Raw genomic sequence first — 12,584 nt, forward strand, 5'->3', positions numbered from 1 at the left:
ATGTTCCAGAGGTCAAGGGGAAACTGGCAGGCTCAATCGCTGCCCATTGGAGTGCAAATCCCTACAACTTCTGTGGAGGAAAAGTACATCACTTCTGTCAAAATTACAAATGCACATGCCATTTGGCCTAAGAATTATATTTCTAGGAATTTTTTCTACTGCATATCATACATGTGCAACATAGCCATGAGCAGTTATTTATTGTTATTGTTTGCATAGAAAATGACTGTAAACAGCCTCAATATCCAAGAATAGGGGACTGTGGAATGCATAAGGAAACATCCAAACACTGCAATAGTATGTGGCCGTAAAAGAGGAAGGAAAGATGAATGAACACAGGAAATTCTCCAAGATATATATATTAAGTAAAATAACAAAGAGCAAAATATGTGTATAGTATGCCACCATGTGAGTAAAAAAAGGAAAAGAGAGTGAGCCTATAGATGCTCCTATGCAATTGTAAAGCCCTTCTGGAAGGATCACAGGAAACTCAAAAATGTGTGTCACCCATGGGAAGGAAACTAGTGGCTGGAGCCAGGAAAACTTTTCACTGATTATTCTTTTCATTCTTGAAGCATGTTAGTATCGATCCCTGAAAAAAAATTTAATTATCATTCATAACCCTGGTTCTTAACCCTTTAGAGAATAACAAACCTCTGAAATTTCTGGTCCCTTTCTCTAGGGGAAAAAGAAAAACACCCTCTGATCCAGAAACCTGAATAGCAATCTCTGTGAATTTGGACCACCTGGCCATCCTACCTGCCGCCACTTAGTGGCAGCATGTGTGAATTGCAGGCTTGATGCCAATACCATTCAGCCCAGAGCCTCCTGGCCAGGCCAGACTTCCTGCAAGAGGGTGGTCAAGTGGAGCCAGAAACTTGTCAGTGCCTCAGCACCTGTGCCAAGACTTATTTTTGTAAACAACACAGGCCTTCCCTTTATAGCATAAAAGATGAATGCTTTGTTTTGTAGTCCAGGGAGGACATTCCCTTATAAAACTCCCAAATGACAGAATATTACTTTTTCTTTCATTCCTAGGCTGAGTGTATAAATGGATTGATTTGATAAAGGCATGTCCTCTTCCTGTGCGGATGGCAGCATAACTCCCCTCCCATAAGGTTACTGCTTGGCATAGGCCTTACTGCGTCTCATCTCGTTAATACCAAGCACTTGGGTCTCTTTTACCTCTCCCTATAGCCTTGTATGTCACAAAACCAAAAGCAAGAGTGGTCAAAAGTGCCATGAACCAGGAGCCAGGGATCCTGCATTCTGGTCCTAGCTTAGGTACTAGCCAGGGTGGGGCCGCAGATGAAGCAGCTGGGGCCTCCACGGTACAGTTTCCTCCTTTGTTGAGGTGAAGAAGTTAGCCTAGAAAATCCCCAAGGTCCCGAACATAGGAAAAGGAAATGCAATCTAAACCACACCACGGGAGTCTTTGATTCTCTTGCTTTCAGGATTTAAGTCAGTGGGAAAAATCACTAAACAGATCACACTCTAATAGGTTTTTATAAAACCCAGTGCTTTATTTTGAAAGACACAGAGAGACATAGCATGGAAATGCCTTTGACAACCTCGGAAGCAAGTGCCTTCCTGAAAAAGTAAATAGCAGCAATTTCTTGGCTGATTTCAGCACACAGATTCAGCAAAATCCAGGCTTTGTAGCAATAAATGGGTAATTATAAACAACAGAAACCTGTGGCTCCGAAGGCTCCAGACCCTGGCCTCAGGAGCCTCCCGGAACAGGCTGCTGGGCATGGGTGTCCATGGAGGAGGGGCAAGTGCAGCCCTCGAGTTTGGGCAGAGCCTCTGAGGAGGGTCCCACCCAGCAGGTGCTGGCCTATCTGGGAAGAGCAGAGATTTGTTCTTTCCAAGTTGGTAACTTCTCTAAGTTACCAACTGCATCTTGGTAGAGGTGGGGGTGGAAAATCACCACAGTGCAGACCTTATTTGTTCTAATCTAGAGACTTCCTAGCATGGATCACCGAGGGCAGGTCATCGCAGTCATCAGGCATGGCTATGGAAAGCATAAATAGTGTAAATAGTGGGTAGTGGAGATCACAGGGTTACCATAGTATAATGCAGTACAGCCACTCTAGCATGTCAAGATACAAGGACATGGAACATTCCAGCACCACGGGTATCCTGGTGGGACAGAGAGGGTGGCCAGACTGTGATAGGAGTGAGGCTACCCTCTGACACCCCTCCCTATGCAGTCTGGACAGGGGAGGGTGATGGAGGTGGAACAGTCTTCACAAGGAGGTCAGACCTCCTGAGAGAGAAGAATTAAGACTCCAACTGCTGCTGTCCAAGATGCAGCAAAAGAAAAAGGAGAGGCCCAGGGTGACCCAGATCAAAGCCAGGCTGCACAGAGGGGCAGATGGGCTGGCAACACACAGCTCCCCGAAGGAAGGGCATGCAGGCAGGGCTCCAGGACCCCTCTGGAATACTCAAGAGTATTTCTTCAGTCCTGCTGTACTTGGCCTACACAAGAGGAATCACATTTCCCAGTCAGCTTGACACAGTGTTACAGTGGTTCTCAACTGGGAATGATTTTGCAATGATCTAGTTGTGTCTGGAGATGTTTTTGGTCATCGGAACTTAGGGAAGTAGTGCTATTGGCATCTAGTGGGTAGAGCCCAGAGATGCTGTTAAACATCCTGCAATACACAGGACAGCTGCCCACACTAAGGTTATCTGGTCCCACCAAGATGTCAATAGTGCTGAGATTGAGAACCCATGCCACATTATTTTCTAATATGTATATTTATTTATGTGGAAGAAATATTATAAATACATAAAAGTTAACCACAAGTAGGGAATGACTTAGAACAAGAAAAACCATTGCTATATTTTCATAGTATGGGACAACAGAGACCAAGGCAGTGACAGGGTTGTGACCCCAGCCTTTGGACCCTGAAGGAGGTCCAACCCAGGGTGAGGCAGTGCAGTGGCATTTGTTAATCATATTGGCCATGCCTGTGTCCTTGACCCTGTCCTTCACCCAGACCCAGGCGTGGAGAAGATCAGCCCAGATCCTAGAGCAAGTGCTGCCCAGTGCAAAGTTCAGGCCAGTTTGTTCACTCCTCTTCCGTGGGCATAACTGAGTGCCTGCTCCACTGGGGGAGGCCCCTGCGCCTGCGTCTGGCCAGGCCTGATGGACTGCAGTGCTGTGTGACAAGGACAGCCCTGATGCCTGCATTAGAGGCAGATGACAGGTAGGTGGTTCCCTGGCGAGGAGAAGGGCTGCAGGGAGGGCTTCCTGGAAGAAGTGCAAGCTCTAGGCATAGAGGCGCCCTCTCACTCCTCCCTGGGGGCTCCCCTGCACCCTGTTGCCTCCCCCTCCCCCAGTCCTCCCCCTCCCTCCCCACCCTGCACCAGTGACTGCCCTGCACCCCTTCTCATTTCCCTGGGCCTGACTGCCTGTCTTGGAAGCCTTCCTGGAACCCTTTCCACAGAATCCAGTGCCCTTGGGAAGCCTCCTTATAGTTTCCAGAGAAAGGACTTTGAGGTATTGTTCCTTTGCAGAATGGTTGCTTTCTCTCTCATGTGGTCTCTTTGATGCCTTCTCAGAGCAGCGCTTGTGAAAGCCACTCCTGACAGAAAAAGCCCTGCCTTGGAGGCAAAAGCCCTGCCTTGGAGGCAAATGCCCTGCCTTGGAGGCGCAGAGTTCCAGCCTGGGCCCGCTGTCGCCAGGACCTCACCGAGCCTCCGCGGGCAGGGGCAGGAGGCCAGCCTGCCCTGCTCATGGCACTCAGAGAGGTCCCCCCATGGCCTGTGCAGCGCTGGCAGCTCCTGGGACGCTGTTCCTTCAGGGCCCCTCAGCTCTCCAGAAAAGCCTTCTCTGACTGCCCACCCCACTGGGCCGGGACTCTGAGGGCTGCGTGCCCATTCCTGCCTGCGTTTTCCTTCTTGGCTTCTGTTATGGTTTGCAGGCTTTTATTCACTTGCATGACTAACAGTTCTCTCTCTCTCTTTCTCTCTCTCTCTCTCTCTCTCTCTCTCTCTCTCTCTCTCTCTCTCTCTCTCTCTCTCTCTCTCTCTCTCTCTCTCTCTCCCCCCTTCTCTCCCCCCCTCCCCTTCACAGGGGCAGAAACTGCTTTGACCCTGCACCCCTGCACCCCAGCTCACAGCACAGCACCCAGCTACGAGTAGACCCTCAGTGAAGGTTTGCTGCCTGACCAAAGGCATAATGAAAAAAAGCATTTAAGAAGCACTTCAAGACCTTCTCATCCCCAAAGATCTGCCTTATCAGTTTCAGACGGTGCATTTAATTTCCACCACTGACCACTGATTTGGAGATAAGTATTGTCTCTAGCAAGACCCTGTCATCACTTGGATATGTCTACCCATGGGGCACACTGGGCGTCAGCAGAGGTTGGCAGAGAGGAGAGGATGGGGCAGGGGCTGGGGACGGGTGTCCAGACCCAGACGCAGGGCTGCCCCTGCCTGGCTCCACCCAGCTCCCTGCTGCTCAGCCCCTTCCAGTGAAGGTGAACAGGGTCTTGGGGATGGTGGGGACTGACTGGGGTCCCATGCAGTTTCCAGGCAGTGGGAACACTCAGAGAAGCCTGGTCCCTCTTTTATTTGAATGTGAAGGCATTTGCTTGTAGCTGTGACTCTAATATTGGCCTCCAAGCTGTGTTGGGATGAGACTGTGCTTGTTACCTGCAAAGACAGCAAGAGAGGACATGAGAAGAACTGGCCTCACCTTGACTATTGTCACAGGGCCCTCAAGTCACAGACACAGCCTCATCAGCAGAGACGAGGGCGCTCGGTAGAGCTGGGGTTCTCTGAGTTGTCAATCCTGGGAGCCCCACCCTTTCACATGGTGCCAGGGCATAAATTCAACTTAAACAATAGGCCACTTGGGACCAAATTTTTTGTTTGAAATTTGTTGCTGTTTCAATCCTGTGTATAACCATAGGGTTGTACCAGTACAATGATCTCGAATATTTTCTACATTTAGGATACCTCATATTGGTCAGCAAATTACATAAAGATATGTGTTAACTACTACTCGGCTCAGGAGAGCCCAGGTCATGCCATATTTCACCAACTTTAAGGTAGCCTGTGTTTTCCATCTTAGCACCTGCTATGGGCTGAATTGTGTCCCCACAAAAGATGTCAAAGTCCTAAACCCCCCAGTACCCATGAAGATGACCCTATTTGGAAATAGGTCTTTGCAGATGAAGTTTATTTCTCACAGATCTGGAGGCTGGGCAGTCCAAGATCACACTGGCAGATTCAGTGTCTGGTCAGAGCCTTCTTCCTGGTTCACAGATGGTGTCTTCTGTCTGTGTCCTCACACAGCAAAGGGACAAGGCACCTCTCTGAGGTCGCTTTTATAAGAGCACTACTCCCATTCATAAGACCTAATCTCCCAAGGCCCCTCCTAATTCTGTCACATTGGTTATCCCGTTTCATCATCTGAATTTTCTCGGAACACAAACATTCAGACCACAGCACCACCACTCAGTGGCAAATCAATTACTTCTTTCCTGAAAAATTGCAATAATTCATCCTGATTGGGACTGTCATGTCCCAGGAACAGGTTAGTATTTTCTGCCAGGACTTCTGTTCAAGGATTTACCAACACAAGATCCTGTACATTACCTTGGACCAATGGTCCTACCAGATTCTACACCAGCCAGAAGCTTTTGGCCTGGGGAGCATGGAAACAGCCTCCTGAAGTTGCTGAGTGCCTGTCTCTGTGTCCAACTTTTCCCTTTTTATAAAGGCAAGGGTCACTGGATTAGAACCCAGTTTAACAAGCTCATTTTAACTTGATTATCTCTATAAAGATCTTCTCTCCAAATCAGGTCACATCCTGAGATACTAGGGGTGAGGATTCAATGTATGAATTGGGGAGGGGACCCACAATTGGACCCATAACATGGAGGAAGATGTTGAATATCATTCATGGCCTCAGGACCAACTGCAGCAGTGGGTCTGAAGCTCATCCCACTAACCCTCCTTGGCACAACTTCCCCCATAGAAGATGATCGTACCCAATGAAATAATAATAATAGGTTAAGGTGGCCTTCTTCTCCACTTAATCACTGGGTATCTTTGCCCATAACTCACTGACAAGCTGAGATAATTTGGGGAAGTGACTGAGCTGTCCCTAGAGAAGGACTGCTCAGGACTTGTACCCAGAATGCCACTTCTGTGAACGTGGGAGATGGAGGATGCCACAACTCCTAGAGAGGAGTGAGGCAAGGCTTCCCTGGAGCTGTCTGCTAGATTTTAGAGGAAGGTGACTGTATCAGTGTCTTGTTGCTGCTGTAACAAATGACCACAAACAACACAACAAAAATATATATTTTTACAGTTCTATAGATTAGAAATCTGACACAAATCTCACTGGGCTAAAATCAAGGTGTTGGCAGGAATATTCCTTCGGAGGCTCAAGGGGACACTCTGTTCCCTTGCCTTTTCCAGCTTTTGAGGCTGCCACATTCATCTGATAGAGTTGAGGATCTTGAACCGTGAGTCATCTGAATCCAAGTCTTCTGTCCATGAAAACTGTCTGCTCTCTCTTTATTTATTTATTTATTCATTTTCTTTTCTCTCTCTTTTTTTTTTCAAGACAATTTTTCCATGAATGCTCTCTCTTGTTGAAGGAGACTAGGCTCTGGCTTCAGTCCCCTGTGGTTGCTCTCCTCTGTGGACTGGGTGTGACAGTGGACGATGTCACTATTGAGGTGGTCCCCTTGGTGTTGCTGGTGGTGGCAGGATTCTACAATGGCATAAACCTGGTATCAGTGCTTAACACTCAAACACAAGGGGGTGTATTTGTTGTTATGGGCAGCAAGACATTGGTAACCAGAATGCGTTGACCCACATGACCTTTGGCAGTGGCTAATGGACCCCAAGGGATGTAGCAAATAGCAAACAAAGTTCCAGACTGAAAGGAGTTCACAGCCCCAGAGTCCCTTGATTGAGGGGGAGACTGAGTGTCCTGAGGAAGTCTCTGTGACACTGCCACCAATATATGTTGTAAATCTTCCTCCTGTTCTTCCCCATGGAGACATTTGGCCATGTACTAGGTTCTGGTGTGCATTGGCAAAAGGGAAATGCCAAGACCTTTTGGGGATTTCTGGACATTGGCTCTAAAATGACATTAAATCTTGTAAAACTTTTAAAAAATTTTTGGCCAAATGCCACTGTGCTCTACCAATCAAAGTAGGGGCTTATTGTAGTCCAGTGACATGGAGTTTTGCCCCAGATATGACTCACAGTGGGCTGAACAGGCGTGCACACCTAGTTTATGGTTATTCCCCAGTTCTGGAATGTGCCCTTCCAGAAAGATTTTATGTATTCACAAGCAAATATATATTGGTTCACAATACCATTCTGCAACTCGCTTTTTTCATATAAACATACATCTTAAAGAACATTCTATATCTGTACATGGAAGATTTCTTCATTGTTTTTCACAACAATATATAGAATTCCAACATATGAATATACCCTTATACATTTGAACCCATCCCCTATTGATGGACATTTAGGTTATTTCCAGTCATTTGCTATTATAAACAATGGTGCACTGAATAATCATCCCCATATAGTATTTTGTGCTATAGGATAAATTTCTAGAAATGGGTTCAAAAGTATGTGAATGCATAACTTTGATAAATACTGCCAAAATACTGGCTAGAAGTTTCCTCATTTACGTGGCTATCAGCAGCAGATAAGAGTGCCTGCTTCCCCCACAATCGTCAACTGTGTTATCAGAGTGTTATCAAGTGTTTTCACTTTGCCAATCTGACCAGTGAGAAATGGCATCTCAGGGAGCCCTGCAGTTTTCCTGCCTCTCTGATGTGTGAGGCAGAGAATCTTTTGACATATTTAAGAGCTGCTGACACGAGATGGGTGTGTCGTAAAAAAAAAAAAAAAAAAAAAAAGATAAATAAGCGAATCACACTCTTGCCGGCAAGTGTAGGCCGGGTTGTGGGGACCAGAGCGGACGCTGTGAGCCCAGATGAAGGGGGCGGGGGAGATGGAGTGCAGCAGATGGACCGAGAGCTGCTTGGAAGACTAAATAAAGAGGCCTTTGTGAGCGGTGCGTGCGAGTGCGCGTGCGCATGTGCTGGGGGGAGGGGGGGCTGGCGAGGCAGAGGCAGCGCCGGCGTTTGCCTTCAGGCTCCGGCTCCTGCGACTTGAGGGAAGACGGTGCCCTTCGCTGTGACGGGCGATGCTGAGGGAGGGCCAGGTTTGTGGGGGAAGCTCAAATATGTGTTCCGCTGTTGCTATGAGAACCATTAACTTCTTGCCTTTACTATATGCTGTGCCTTCCTCCTACACCTTAGCGGAGTTTTACATTTTAACTCGTCTTGGATTTAACATATTTAAAAGACCAAGCTAGTAAATCACACACACAAAGAGGTCTGTCAGACCATCTATAAAAATGTTAATTATCCCTCTGATCGTCTACGCTGCGATGAGAGATCGTTTGCATGAGGAGGTGGTCTGCCCTGGGTGTAGCTGCTTAAATAACTCGCAGGAACAGTGCAGATGGACAGGGCTCCCTGGAATTGTGTTTTCCCCTCTGTGGCCTGAGAAGCCAGTTGAGGCATCTGAAGTTCTTCAGATTTTCACCTCTGAGGGGCCGTCGGATCCAGGGGGTGTAAGAGCGATGTCCTCAGGGTGGCTGGTCCTATCCAGCTCTCAGAGACTGCCATCCCAGGTAGGGGAGGGAGTAACCACAGAGAAGAAAAAAGTCATAATTTCTAAAATTGTATGTGCATATATCTTCTTGGAGAAAAAAAAGACCATCACCCTAAAATGCCAGCCAAATTGGTCAGATGACACTGTGGTCATCCATGTGGGGTTTTTTTCACCCTGTAACCCTCACACTTCTTCCAACCCTGGGGCTCAGATTGCTTGCTATATTATCCCCAAGCAGGTGAAATCGGAGAATAAATAAGTCAAATTCCTGCCTTTGATACTTCAAAAGTCAAGGTAAGAGAGAAAAGTCTTGGACAGTGGTTCTCAAATTGTGGTTCCCCCAACCAGCAACATTGGCATTACCTGGTACCTAGTTAGAAATGAAAATTCTCAGGCCTCACTCCAGACTACAGGATCAGAAATTCTCAGGTGTAGTGCCCGGAAATCTGTATTTTAACAAGCCCTCCAGGTGATTCTGATGCACACAAAAAAATCCAGAACCACTGGCCTTTGAGAACTACTAAAGTTTGAGAACCATGGGCTGAGAGAGTCCCCAGGCCACCACTGGGGCAGTGAAGACCATGGGCTACCTGAGCAGATGAGCCTAAGGCACAGAGCTCCCAGGGGGAGCAGCCAGATAGTTCCCCATGGCCTGGAGGCTTGGTGGATGCAAACAGGACACACTCAGCTAGGTGGTGCTGAGACATAGGGAGCTTGTCCTGGAGCCCCAGGGCCCAGAAAGGAGCATGGACACCTCAGCACACGCCAGCGTGGAGAGCTGAGTTGGCACAGGACAAGACCCTCGTGGTGTGGTCAGCATGAGACAGAGGACCCTGACTCACACCCAGACGCTGCTCTGCCACTGTTACTGCACTGAATTGGGGTCTGCTCCACCTGGCACACTGAAGCCAGACACTGACACTAAGATGTGCAGCCAAAGAAAAAGGCACTCATTGCATGGAGCTGAGCAAAGAGAAAAGGCAGAGCTAATGCTTAAGACCTGAACTTCCTAATTTACAAGCAAGGGTTTTTAAAGGCAGGGGTACATTTCAGGAAGGCAGAAGGTGCAGGCAAAATCGTAAGTCAATACATGGAAGTTATACATTGGTTTGGGCTGAAAAGGCAGGACATCAGTAAGGACATAGCTGAAGTCACCAGTACCATCAATCAACTGGATATAATTAACATCTATAGAGTACTTAATCTAACAACAGAATATACATTCTTCTCAAGCTGACATGGAAGATACACCAAATAGAGTACATTCTGGGCCATAAAACGCACCTTGACAAATTTAAAAGAATAGAAATAATATACTGTGTCTGTTCTCAGACCACAGTAGAATTAGAAATCAATAACAGAAAGATAACTGGAAAATCCCCAAATATTTGGAGATTAAACAAGACACTTCTAAATAACACATGGGTCAAAGAAGAAATCTCAAGAGAAATTAAAAAATATTCTGAACTAAATGAAAATGAATACAAACTTATCAAAACTTGGATACAGCAAAGGTAATGATTAGAGGGAAATTTAGAACATTGAATTAAGCTTTTACAAAAAAAGGAGAGAAATTAAATACAAACTAAGCAAAGGAAAGAAATAATAAAAATTACAGCAGAAATCAGTGCAATCAAAAACAGGAAATCAATAGAGAAAATCAATGAAACTAAAAGCTGGTTCTATGAAAAAATAAAATTCACTCTGGGAGGCTGAGGCGGTGGATTGCTCAAGGTCAGGAGTTCGAAACCAGCCTGAGCAAGAGCGAGACTTCGTCTCTACTATAAATAAAAAAGAAATTAATTGACCAACTAATATACATAGAAAAAATTAGCCAGGCATGGTGGTGCATGCCTGTAGTCCCAGCTACTTGGGAGGCTGAGGCAGGAGGATCGCTTGAGCCCAGGAGTTTGAGGTTGCTGTGAGCTACGCTGACGCCATGGCACTCACTCTAGCTTGGGCAACAAAGTGAGACTCTGTCTCAAAAAAAAAAATAAATAAATAAAAATAAAAATAAAATAAAATAAAATTGATAAACCTCTACTCATGATAATTAAGAAAAAAGAGAGAATACAAATTATTATCAGAAATGAAAAAGGAGACATCACTACTGGTCTCATGGGCATTAAAATGATAGTAAATGAATACTATGAACAACTCTTTGCCCACAAACTTGACAATCTAGATGAAATGGACCAATTCTTTGAAAAACACAATCTGCCAAAACTCACAAAAGAAGAAAGAAGGCAATCTGAATAGGCCTACATCTACTAAGGAAATTGAATCAATAATTAACAGACTTCCAAAACACAATGCACCAGGCCCAGATGGGTTCACTGGTGAATTCTACCAAACATTTAAAGAAGAAATTATACTAATTCTCGATAATCTCTTCCAGAAGATAAAAACAGAGGAAATATTTTCTAACTCATTTTATGAGGTCAACAATATCTTAATATCACAATAGATAAAGACATTATAAGAAAACTTCAGAACAACATTTCTCATGCAAAAATCCTCAACAAAATACTAGCAATGTGAAACTAATAACATATAAAACAAATAATACACCATGAACACATGGGATTTATTCCAGGTGTTCAAGGCTGGTTCAACATTAAAGAAAAATCTTATGATCAATACATGTGGAAAAAGCGCTTGACAAAATCTGATAGTCATGATAAAAACTCTCAGCGGACTAGGAAGAGAGGGAAATCACCTTAACTTGATAAAGACCATTTACAAAAACCCTACAGCTAACATCATACTTAATGGTGAGAAACTTGAAGGTTTCCTGCTAAGATCAGGAACAAGACAAGGATGTCCCTCTCATCACTCCTTTTCAACATTGTAGTGGAAGTCCTAGCAAATTCCATAAGACAAGAAAATGAAATAAAAGTTATATGGATGGGGAAGGAAAAAATCAAACTGTCTTTGTTCACAGATGACATAACTGTGTATGTTGAAAATCCAAACAAATTAACTAAATCCTCCCCTCCCACAAATTTCTGGACCTAATGAATGATTATAGCTAGGTTGAAGGATAAGAGGTTAATTTACAAAAGTCAATCATTTTACTCTATATCAGCAATGAACAAGTCTACTTTGAAATGATAAACACATTACCATTTACATTAACAATCCCCCAAAATGAAATACTTATAAATCTAACAAAATATTACATAATCTATATGATGAAAACTAAAAAGCTCTGATGAAAAAAATTAAAGAACTAAATAAATGGAGAGATAGTCCATGCTCATGGATAAGAAGACTCAATATTGTCAAGATGTCAATTTTTCTCAACTTGATCTACAGATTCAATGTAATCTCAATCAAAATCCCAGCGTGTTACTTTGTGGATATCAACAAACTAATTCTAAAGTTTATATGGGAAGGCAAAAGATCCAAAACAGCCAACTCAATATTGAAGGGGAACAGAGTGAGATGACTGATATCACCCAACTTCAAGACTTCCTATAAAGCTATAGCAATCAAAACTGTGGGCTGGGTGTGGTGGCTCATGCCTGTAATCCTAGCACTCTTGGAGGCTGAGGTGGGAGGATAGCTTTAGCTCAAGAGTTCGAGACCAGTCTAAGCAAGGGCAAGAACCTGTCCCTACTAAAAATAGCTGGGTATTGTGGCTCATGCCTGTAGTCCTAGCTGCTTGGGAGTTTGAGTTAGGAGGATAGCTTGAGCCCAGGAGTTTGAGGTTGCAGTGAGCTACGATGATGCCACTGCACTCTACCCAGGGTGAGAGTGAGAATTTGTCTCAAAAAAAAAAAAAAAAAAAGGCTGTGGTATTGGTGAAAGAATAGACAAATAGATCAGTGGAACAGAATAAAGAGCTCAGAAATAGACTCATATAAATACAATCAACTCATCTTTGACAAAGGAGCAATACCATAGAG

Source organism: Microcebus murinus, chromosome 7 (assembly GCF_040939455.1).
Source record: "Microcebus murinus isolate Inina chromosome 7, M.murinus_Inina_mat1.0, whole genome shotgun sequence".
In the NCBI taxonomy this organism is placed as follows: domain Eukaryota; kingdom Metazoa; phylum Chordata; class Mammalia; order Primates; family Cheirogaleidae; genus Microcebus; species Microcebus murinus.